Raw genomic sequence first — 10865 nt, 5'->3', positions numbered from 1 at the left:
AAGGCCGTTTCAAAGGCTTGTTGCACCCGGTGCAGAGCGTCCCACATTCGCCCTTTTCTATCGATCACAGTTGCATAAAACATTGAACACAAGAATAGTTAAGAAAATCTGAATTATATATATTATATTCTAAATACAATAAAATAAAATCATTGCACTAATAAAATAAACATTGCATTAATTTTTAACAAGTATTTCCGAATCTTTATGTAAGAATATTATGAATGTTGTTAAAACATTATAATTTGCCAGTCACCGTAGCTTCAGGTGAAAGATCGTAATTAAAATAACAAAATTTATTCTTTAATAATTGAAATAAAGTTAATATGAAACTGTATTGTAAAATTTTAAACGAAACATTCGTCTCGCTTTTATTTCAGAAAATTGTTTAATAAGTTTCGACGTTTCCAATTTATTCCCGATTTCATACTCGATTGAAACAATTGCTAAATTTGTTAATCTTTCCTAAGTCGAACGCAAATAATTTTTTATCAATTTAAGTTTTGAAAATAATCTTTCACCTGAAGCTACGGTGACTAGCAAAGTTAATAATATTCGTAAACTTATATAAAAATTCGAAAGCACCTGTTGCAAATTATTTTTTAATAAATAGTTCAACATTGCACTTGAATTCATATCGGCATTCCTGTTAGCATTCCTTGCAAGAGTATACAAACTTCATCGTATAACTCGGTACCATCGATATCGCTTTCCGTTCCAGCTTTGTTTGAAAGTTTTGTTTGCAGTTTTTTTCACACTATAATAAACATGTAAATCGGTTTTACGATGAAATGTTAACGGCCGCCGACCGCTCCTGCGGAGCGGCCGCCCGAGTGCACTGCGCCCTTTGCACCCCGGTTGAAAACAGCCCTGTATATATATATATATACACAGGGCTTCAAGTATATATATATACTTGAAGCTCTACTGTTCTAATACATTAGTTTAGACTATACATGCGTAGGGTCACCAACCGTACTCTTTTAAAAGTAAATGTAGCCTTGTTGAGATCGTAAAATTTTTTGTTGTTAATTACAATTTTATACCTATAAAATTATATTAATAAAAATTGTCAATAAAAATTATGTTTCAAAAATTTTATTTGATTAAATATCTACATTTAATTGATTAAATACCTACGGATAAAAAATTAGTCTCTTCCTTCTGGATCATTATCTTTTTGTAAACAGTGTACATATGTGTTCTTTTCTTGAGATTTAGATATGTAGATATGTATAACTATTATATACGCGTGGAAAAAAAATCGTCAGAAACGATATTATTTAAACACGTTTAAGTTTGTGCTCTGTATTCTCGCTACTGGATCATGGTCACCACGTCCTATTCTATTAAAATCTATGCATGTTAACATAATCGCTTATGGCATCCTTTAAATGTGTCATTAATATTCATTGTCACAGCGCTGCTGCTATTTTCGCCGCGTGCAATACTAATTAAAACAATCCGCTATTCGAGAACTTTAATTTTACTGTACAGCTGGCAGTATACACACAGCTGCTCGAGTATGGGCCGACTTCATTAAAAAAACATCGAAGCGTATTCTCCTCGTTGCCGCAGCTTAATTTGCAAATGGCCTCATGCGTCACTGTGTAAAATAAAGCACGACACCTCCGGTTATATGCATTACGTCGCGAATGAATAAACCGATAACTTGACACTGGAACGAAGAAATTCTCCATTAGTATGCCGTTCCTAGGTGATAAGAATTCCTTGTGCATCCGCGGACAATCCCGCGAACACGAAAATTGCATAAAATATAATTTTCTCTTAGCTTTAATGCGCGCTGGGATGGAAACGATAATTAAATTTTTGTGCTGTTGGAAGCATCGTTATTAGTCTGAATTGTGTAACACAATTTGGAAGGAAACCGACAGTTTCTATCACCGGTATGTCTGATTTTATTTAACGTCCGGAAGCGTTCTGTATAACAGGAATTTTCTATACGAAAAAGAGGAAAGTGACAAAATTATCCTACATTTAAGTAAGATGCAAGATTGAAAAACCTCTCGTCTCTTCATTATTATTTATTTGTTCTAAGTTATTTTATAACTTTCACGATGTATGTACTTTCACGAGCAACCAGATTGTTGCCTATTTTAATTGAATTTGTTTGCGTGTTTTACTTGTGTTAGAACAAAGCGAAAAAAGTTCATTCTAGCAATCATTAAATATTTAATTTTATATTACATTTAATCATGTTTCTGCATATAATTACGTGACGTTACGTGAATTAAAAGGAGTTTAAGTTAAATATAAAGTAATGAAAAAATGAAGAAAATTTACGCGGCAGCTCTGAGAAAATTTAAGTAAAAATCATAAGGTTAGCAATATATTTATAAGATATTCATCTAACATTAAACGTGACGGTCTTCTAATTATTTTACTTGTTTAAGGACGCAAATAACATTATCTCTTACTAGATGCAAATATAAGGGTCTTAAAAGTTTGCATAAAGAATGTCGGAAAAATTATAGCGTCTTTCCGTCATGCGAAAAGAAATTATTTATGGAAACATCGTTATTTTCTCGTCGGTTGATACCGGAATACCGAATAAATCCGGATATAACCGACAAGATATGCGTTACGGTCGCGACTCACGTGTCTCGCTCCTAAAAGACGCGCGGGTTTACATCTTTGCGATTCCTAACGTCTCCGCGGTATTCGGACGAATGTACACGTGTGTGCGATATTCGCGTCGCTCGGATACCTGCGGCGCTCTTTGAAATCCGGTATTCCACGCTCGGATTCGCCCCGCTATTACCGGTACCGGTAATTTCCGCGGAGCGTACGCATCGAGACTCGATGAGAAATTCATAGCTGCACGCCGGATGCATGTCGTCGTTCGTATACACGCGATGTATAGACGTACCGTATTTATATCGTGTAAAAATGAAACGTATTACGCTCGTCGTCGCTTGGAAACGTACTGCTATCGATATTAAACTAACCGGAACAGCTGCTTCGGCCTTCTATAAAACGTCATACAACGTGTGCACAATCCACCGCCTCCTTTGCAGAACGAAGAAAACTCGGAGAGCCTGGGATTTCATATTGAGTTTACCTAGCGATATATATCATCGATATATATATATATATATATATATATATATATATATATACTGTGCGAAAGGCATGTTGCTTGGATTTCGATTTATCCACTTTATCGCCATTTGAGAAGACTTGTTACAGGGTGCATTCCGTTTCACGCATGATGCGCATGATGCATCATTTATCCTTGTTGTTAACCGAATATTAAACAAAGATAAATGATGCATTATGCACATCATGCGTGAAACGGAAGTGCACCCTTATATTGGCCATTAATGCTATACAAATAAAAATTATTTGCATATCTCTTGGTGATTTTAGAGAGTCATCTTTATGTTTTTATAGATATTTATTGTTGCGAAGAAGTTTGTAAGGATCACACAAATCACAACTACAAAAAATTATTATAATTGCGCGCTGGCCATTTTCTAATCTTCTAGTAATTTTTTATCCTCTGAGGTATAAACAAGATAACAAGCAGTACAAACGGGTATAAAAAAAGCACAATCGAATTACATTAAGAATTTTTATTTTCTAAAAAATTGAACACCAGGTTCACATCGATAATACAATCAAACGATATGAATAACACATACTTGTAATATTTTACACAATAATAATGTATTTTTACATTGAAATATATATTCAATCGTTTCTAATTTTGTATAATAATTCATTCAGAATTATAGATAGATAAAATAGCACAAAAAATAAAAAAAATTGTTCACATCGTACTAAAGCTCAACGTCCCATTTAAATATTCAATTCTAGGACTTCTGTCATTTTTATTTATTCTTGTAATAAATAACAATTTAAAAATGTAATTTTTTCTCGAATAATAAATACTAGACTTTAAAAAATTTTTGTATGTCAGTTAATTAATTTTAGTTGGAATAGAATGCGCAGTTCAGGAAATTTATTGGTTTTTGAATTCATTAGATAGACTTTGACACGTACGTAATTATCTCGATCAAGCTTAATTACGTTACTAAAGTTAGGCATTTAGTCAGGTACCAGTGATTAATCGGCCCTTAATTCTCAGATCATTAATCGAATACTAATCTGCACTTGGATTATGCTGGTGCGCTTTACGCTTTCTAGTGGAACTATTTGCGAAACCACTCTGCAAAGATAAAACGATTGACGACTAGGAACTCCGTCATCTTATCCCGACGAGGTTTTTATTTCGGCGAGAAGATCGAAAAATGTCGCCGCCTGTACAGGAGATGATAAAGGAGATATTTTACCTCTCTCTCGAAAAAAAAAATCGTATTTTTGTCGCTTATTTCGGTGTCCTTGCAAAGTAAATTTTCTATCGTTTGAATAAACGATGAATTTATTTGAATAAATGAGGAAGAGTCAGAACTGTCAGAATTGAAGGTGATAATCTAGTCAGACGTTTTTCTCATCAAACGATTTGCCCATGTGCATCCTGCAGTACGATCGCACGCGCATAGCTAATCCGCACGAAATAATAAATTTTTAACCCGTTTTCTTTCCCCATTCGGTTGGACCGGAGACGTGTCACCCGCCGCTAATTTACGGGCGCGTAATCCCGCTAGATTGGTGGGATTTATCGTCAGGCAGGCGCATAAATTTCGTAGCGAGCGATTATGCGGACTTATCTTCCTGGCGACCCGCTGGATTCGCGAGCGGTGATACCGCGAGTTGTGAAGCACCGCGCACGATTTTATTCTCTAGAATCCTTGCAACAATCCACTTATAAGTAAATTGTATCATGAATATTTATTTATATATTATTCATATATTATAAAAAAAAGTTAGTATAAAGAATACTTAAAAAGAAATTATGAACCTCTTAAAATCTGACAGAAAATAACTTTTGCACGACAAATTGAGATGCATAAAACGTGGCAACTCGATTATAATAAAAAAAATTTTATCGATTTAATATAATCAAGATTGCTTAATCAATACTTGATAAAATATTAGAGGAGTATCAGAATCAAAGCCAAAATTGTCTCGATAATTCTATACGAAATAATATGCCAGCACATTATACACTTCACAAACGTGAACTATGTAGACAAATCGTGAGCTATTTACACGATCAATAAACCATGCAACCCATTTGCTCAACTGTATTCGCTTTGTTTGCTGGTGCATGTAACAATGTTGTATCCGTATTTCATACGTATAAAATAATCATAACTAACTGCCGGAATACATCGGATTACGAGTAATTAATAAAAGTTGTTTTTCTAAAATAAAAATTATTTTTACAGGATTATATATTGTATATAATATCGAATTAAAAATTTGATGATTATCAAATATCCTTATACATTCGTAAAACACAAATGTAAGTTATAATAACGAATATAACGCGATAGTAGATAATTCTATATAATAGGGATTAATTATCTGGGATATATTTCATGCAGAATTATAAATACGCTTGTAAATCATGATTCTACTGTGACGCTGCACACTGCTTTATGGTACTTATCACAGTAGCGACGACAAAAAAACGTTTATAAGCAAACGCTTTGAAATACGAACAAAGGGAACGCTTTGTAGTAAAAGCAAAAGATTATTTTACACAGAACGTAGATCGCGCCTTTGCATAATGTTCTTACTTTAAAACGAAAATTCGGCTTCTGCCTCTCACTAACGGCATTTGCATCACTTTTATTCGTACGCCCCATTTGCATTTCAGTCATTACAGTTTTTGCATATCACCGCGAAAATTTTACAGAGCCGCGGAGGATGATGAAAAAAAATTTTTATAAATCCGTTTTTCACTTGCCATGGAGAAACCGGAGGTATTTTAACTATTAATATTGCAGCGTATACAGATTAAATTAATAAATTAACGAAGAGTAAAATTGGATCTCTTGTATCTCTCTCAAAGATATAAATCATGCGAGTAGACGTTGATATATGTACGAGTATGAATATGGTAATTTCTGTGTCAATGGCAACATCCGTCCTTAATACCCTCACTTCTCGGTGTGAGAGTAAGGACTGTATGAGGGTGAAATAGGCTCAAAACGAGATGATCGTCTGTTGAATGGTCGCTGAAACTTATTAACGAACGTCCGAGCGAAATGGCACTTCCGATTTCATCGGAAACCGGCGCATTGCCGTTTGCGAGTCGTTCGATCTTGCTGTAAGAGCTCGCCTATTCGAGAAAGCATAGTCGCAGTTGCGAAACAACTCGCTGTTTAAATCACTGAAAGCGCCGAAAGCTCATTTAACCAGCATACAATTACAGCGCGCCGCGCGTTTACCGAGCAACAAAGTTCTCCGATCGTTCATTCCGATAGCGTGCATTAATGCATGTCTTCTCGAAATCGAAAAACCGTATACAAAGTGGGAATATCAAATTAGTTTTTCGATTACAAAAAAGCGGAAATTAAAGGTACAATTTTGAATTAATTTTCAAACTTGGTAATAAAAAGGTTGAATCTTAATTTAGTTAATCAAAAATAATTGTTTTTATATTTAAAATTTGGAATATTATCAAATGTAAAAAATTAAAAAAAGTTGCATTTTCCGGATTTTATTGGCGTTGGAAATGGATTAAAATAAATATCTTTTAATATATTGAAATGATACTACATATGTATATCGTGAATATTACAAATATAATTTGCAATTTGATTTATTCCTTCGATTCATGGAGTAATATTTGTTAATTGATTAATGAATCATTGTCGACGTAGAATTTACGAGGATAAAAAATTTAAGAGGCAATCTATCACACCAAGTCTAATTAATTCAATAATAAACCTTTATTCGTATCAATAATAAACTATAATCAGTTTAATTAATGAAGCCATCAGCGTTATTTCCAAACAAATTATATTATCAAAGAACAAAAAATTGTAAAATATATTTTCATACGTATTAATACGAAATGTGAATTAGATTAACACAAACTTAATTCGATTGAAATTTTATGAAAGTTTTATAAAAAAAGCGGGTAAGATTTTTCAAACATTCAGTGATCATGGCAAGAAATAGATATATCTTTTCCATTACAATAAACATCTGTAATGATGGATACAATCTTTCCTTTCTAAAAATTCATACGAAGACGTGATTTCTCATATGACAGACAGTCACAGTGGCAGTCGACAGTAGTTATGGTCAGACTTTACACAGACGCGTACATAAATTTGCAAGTGGAATTACCATATTCCGAGAATACCGTATTTTAAAATTCCGAAAAATTATATTACGCTTTCATTTCAACTTCATATCTCCGATAAATAAGTATTCAAAGAAATTCTATAACAATTCATTATGTATATTTATAAAATATTATATACAATATAATATATGTATGTAATTTTTGCTTTTAAAGAATTTTGAAGATTATATTTATATAATATATTAAATAATATAGAGAGATTTGTATAATCAATTTATCAACACATGTATAACATTCCTTAAAATCTCTTTTTGTCCGAGAAAACGAAATTCAACTTCACGCATACTTGACTATTTTATAGAAGCCGTTTGCTGTATTTCATGTTAATCCAGCCTTATTCATACTTCAGCAGCTTAGCAGTCTGATGTATATTACAGGAGCTCTGTAAGGGAAACACGCGGTAGACTACCTCGCGTATATACTTCTCGAGAACGATGTCTACTGCTTGCTTACGTAAGGGGGATTTTCTTCGTGACGTGGAAAAAAATTGCAGCTCGGTGCCGTACCGAATTTAAACGGCCATATTATCGCATGCGTTCTCGGCTCTTCTTCGTTAGCTTGGCACTTTGATAAGACAGGCAATTCGCACATATACAACGTCGCTTCGTTAAGGTATTTCTGCGAATATACCCGAGAAAGAAGGAGCTTTTTGCGACGTAGTCTGCAAGCTGCAATTCGCTAACTCGAAACGGCAATGCGAGCGACTTTTGACAAATAAATCGAGAGATGTTATCCGAATATACTAGCACAATAATATTTAAGCCAACTTGATGATGTCTTATAATCTTCATGTATACTGTTATGTTTGTGTAATTATCGAGAAAATTATAAATACTCTCTTATCACGTTATATATTATGATCTTATGAAACGAGGAATTCAAAAAATTTATCATACACGGAGAGAATTTTTTCTTAGAATTTACCCTGAAAATATGACAATCGTGGGACAACATTGTATTTTGAAGAATTTTAATATAAATCTCTCTCATTCATTAATAAAACTACAATAAAGTATAAAATAAGTTTGATCAATTTTACTGAAGTGCATGGTAAAAATCTTTAAAATATTGTATTGTACCACAGTCACCATATTTTCAGGGTGAATTTTAAAAGAAAATTCTCTCCGTGTAGTTAAAGTATAGTTCAACACACAACTTTGTATTATTTTTTAAAGAAAGTAAAAATTATTACATTCCCTTACTACAAAAGTGATACAACTAAAAAAATATGAAAAATATGAACGACTATATTGTAAAGTTGTACCAATGCATTATATTTTGAAATAATTTATTTTCTTTTAATATATAATCTAAACAACTTAGCATTAAAATAATAAGTGATAAACGAAATGCAACAAGTAACTCATTCACTGGCCGATACGTCATCACTTCATTCTTCTCTGCTTTCGGATATTCTCTTTCCTTCCTTCTGTTGTAGTAGATACTCTTAGTTAGTCCAACATCCTTTTTTGCTTACTTTACACACTCGGACTATCTCTTTCACTTGAACAATTTTCTGGCTATGTTCCAAAATTCACTACTAGCCGCCAGTACTAAAGGTCTATAGTTTACGTTACGTACACTATAGATTTACAGCAGTGAAAATGAATTTTGGAACACAGCCTAAATGCATTTCGTTTTACGCATGATGTGCTATTTTATCCTATGTTCACCGAATGTTAAATATCATGTGCATTACGCGTAAAATGCACTCAATAATGCACTTGCACTACTACTCGAGCGGCATGCATAAATTGCCGTACATAAACGATCAGACGAATTAGAAAATATATGCTGCGTTCGAAGAGCATGCTATCAGAGTCAGGGCTCTTACTTTCGATAACTTGGAAGATTCGAAGCTTCGAAAGAATTTGAATCTTCAAAGATAATTTCGAACTTTCAAAGTTTAAGGTGCTTTCGAAGTTAGTTTCAAAGCTTTGAAAAATATATTTGTGTGAATAAAAGAAAAAATTAAAATATATTTGTAATATATAATCGTAAATGTATTTGTAGAATTTTTAATAAAAATATATTCGTTATTATATCAGCTATATTAAATTAATAATTTTGATTCTTCGAAGCTGCGACGATTAAAGTACCGAAGCTTAGAAACTTCGATCTCCGAAAATTTTAATGCCTAAGCTTTGAATCTTTGAAGCATCGAAGTTTAAATATCGAAACTTTTGAAGCAAATTACCGACTCAATATTATTCTACCTATAAAGATAAATTCTATTATCTTTATCGTTCATTAGACGTAAAACAAGTTCGAAAATAAGGATAAAATATCGTAATAATTTATAGAGGAAAAGTCGCTGATACTGACATAGGTCTTCTAAAGTGACATCTCCTTATTTCTCAGAAACTAACTATTGCACTTTATTAATACTAATAAAATCGTGATCTGTTTAGCTAATTAAAGAAGTACAAACTCATAATTCATATATTTGTGGCTTATTTCTATACCAAATCAGCTAAAAACCAATTCTATGAATCTGAGAAAAAAAATTCTTACGGCGTTCTTTTGCAAATTGCGTAATTAAAATAATAGTGACTGTATTATTGATAATATTATGTCATTTTAAATGTTTATAGTTTCATAAATTAGTTTTCTTTACAGAATAGGATATATCTTTATTTATAAAATAGGAATGTTGGTATTATTGCCTACTATGTCAGTTTTGGAGTCCATTTTGTCAGACGCTCATTTTTGCATAACTTATGAAAAACTTAATTATTACAAAATTGCAAACAGTATTATAAAAATTGCTTATACTGTCTGATAGAAGACACTTTTTACTTTGAGTTGATGTTTTTGAAGTTGTATTTTTACCTTTTATTTCAGAAATATTGTCTAAAAACAAAGTGGTATGTCGGTATCGGTGACCTTCCTCTACTTGATAGCATACTCTTTCATAAGACGATTGCGCTAACAATGCACGAGACAATCATCTGTTGTTCAATTCTCCCGAAAAATATGCAATTGAGGAGTGTAAGCAATTCGAAGGAATGGCTCGCTGGATCTCGATACGAGTCCTTTAACACTTTAAATATAATGATTCAAGGCGGAAGAAAGGGACATATAATTTTTTATGCGTTAAATGTAGGTGTTTAATAAAATACAATTTCTACAATATAATTTTTATTGATCTTATTAATATAATTTCATAAATATAAAATTTTAATTAATGATCAGAAGTTTTACGATCTTAAAAAGAGTACATATTCTCTTCTAAAAGTACATGGCTATAATAATCCTATAAGCTCATAGAGTATTTTCGAGCAAGCGACAGATGTTAAAGCTTATACGTGATATGCCAAACGGAACGCATTTGGAGATACCATATATTCCGTGTTTTCAGTGTTTTCACTTGCGACATTGTCCATAGTCATCATTTTTCAAACCTCACATGGAATAATGGGCACACCGAGGCGATCATCCGTTGTTCAATTCGACACTTCTGACATTCGATCGCATGTGATACCCATTTTCGACGGACGGAAAGACGCGCGATCGCAGAGCATAGGCAATCCGATGAATACGGCTGGTCACCTCGATACGAGTACATTTTTCGAGAAAAAAATGAATAGTCGCGACGTAGACAAAACACGAAACT

Source organism: Trachymyrmex cornetzi, unplaced genomic scaffold (genome assembly GCF_001594075.2).
Source record: "Trachymyrmex cornetzi isolate Tcor2-1 unplaced genomic scaffold, Tcor1.1 scaffold11, whole genome shotgun sequence".
In the NCBI taxonomy this organism is placed as follows: domain Eukaryota; kingdom Metazoa; phylum Arthropoda; class Insecta; order Hymenoptera; family Formicidae; genus Trachymyrmex; species Trachymyrmex cornetzi.
Note: the sequence above shows the minus strand (reverse complement) of the source record.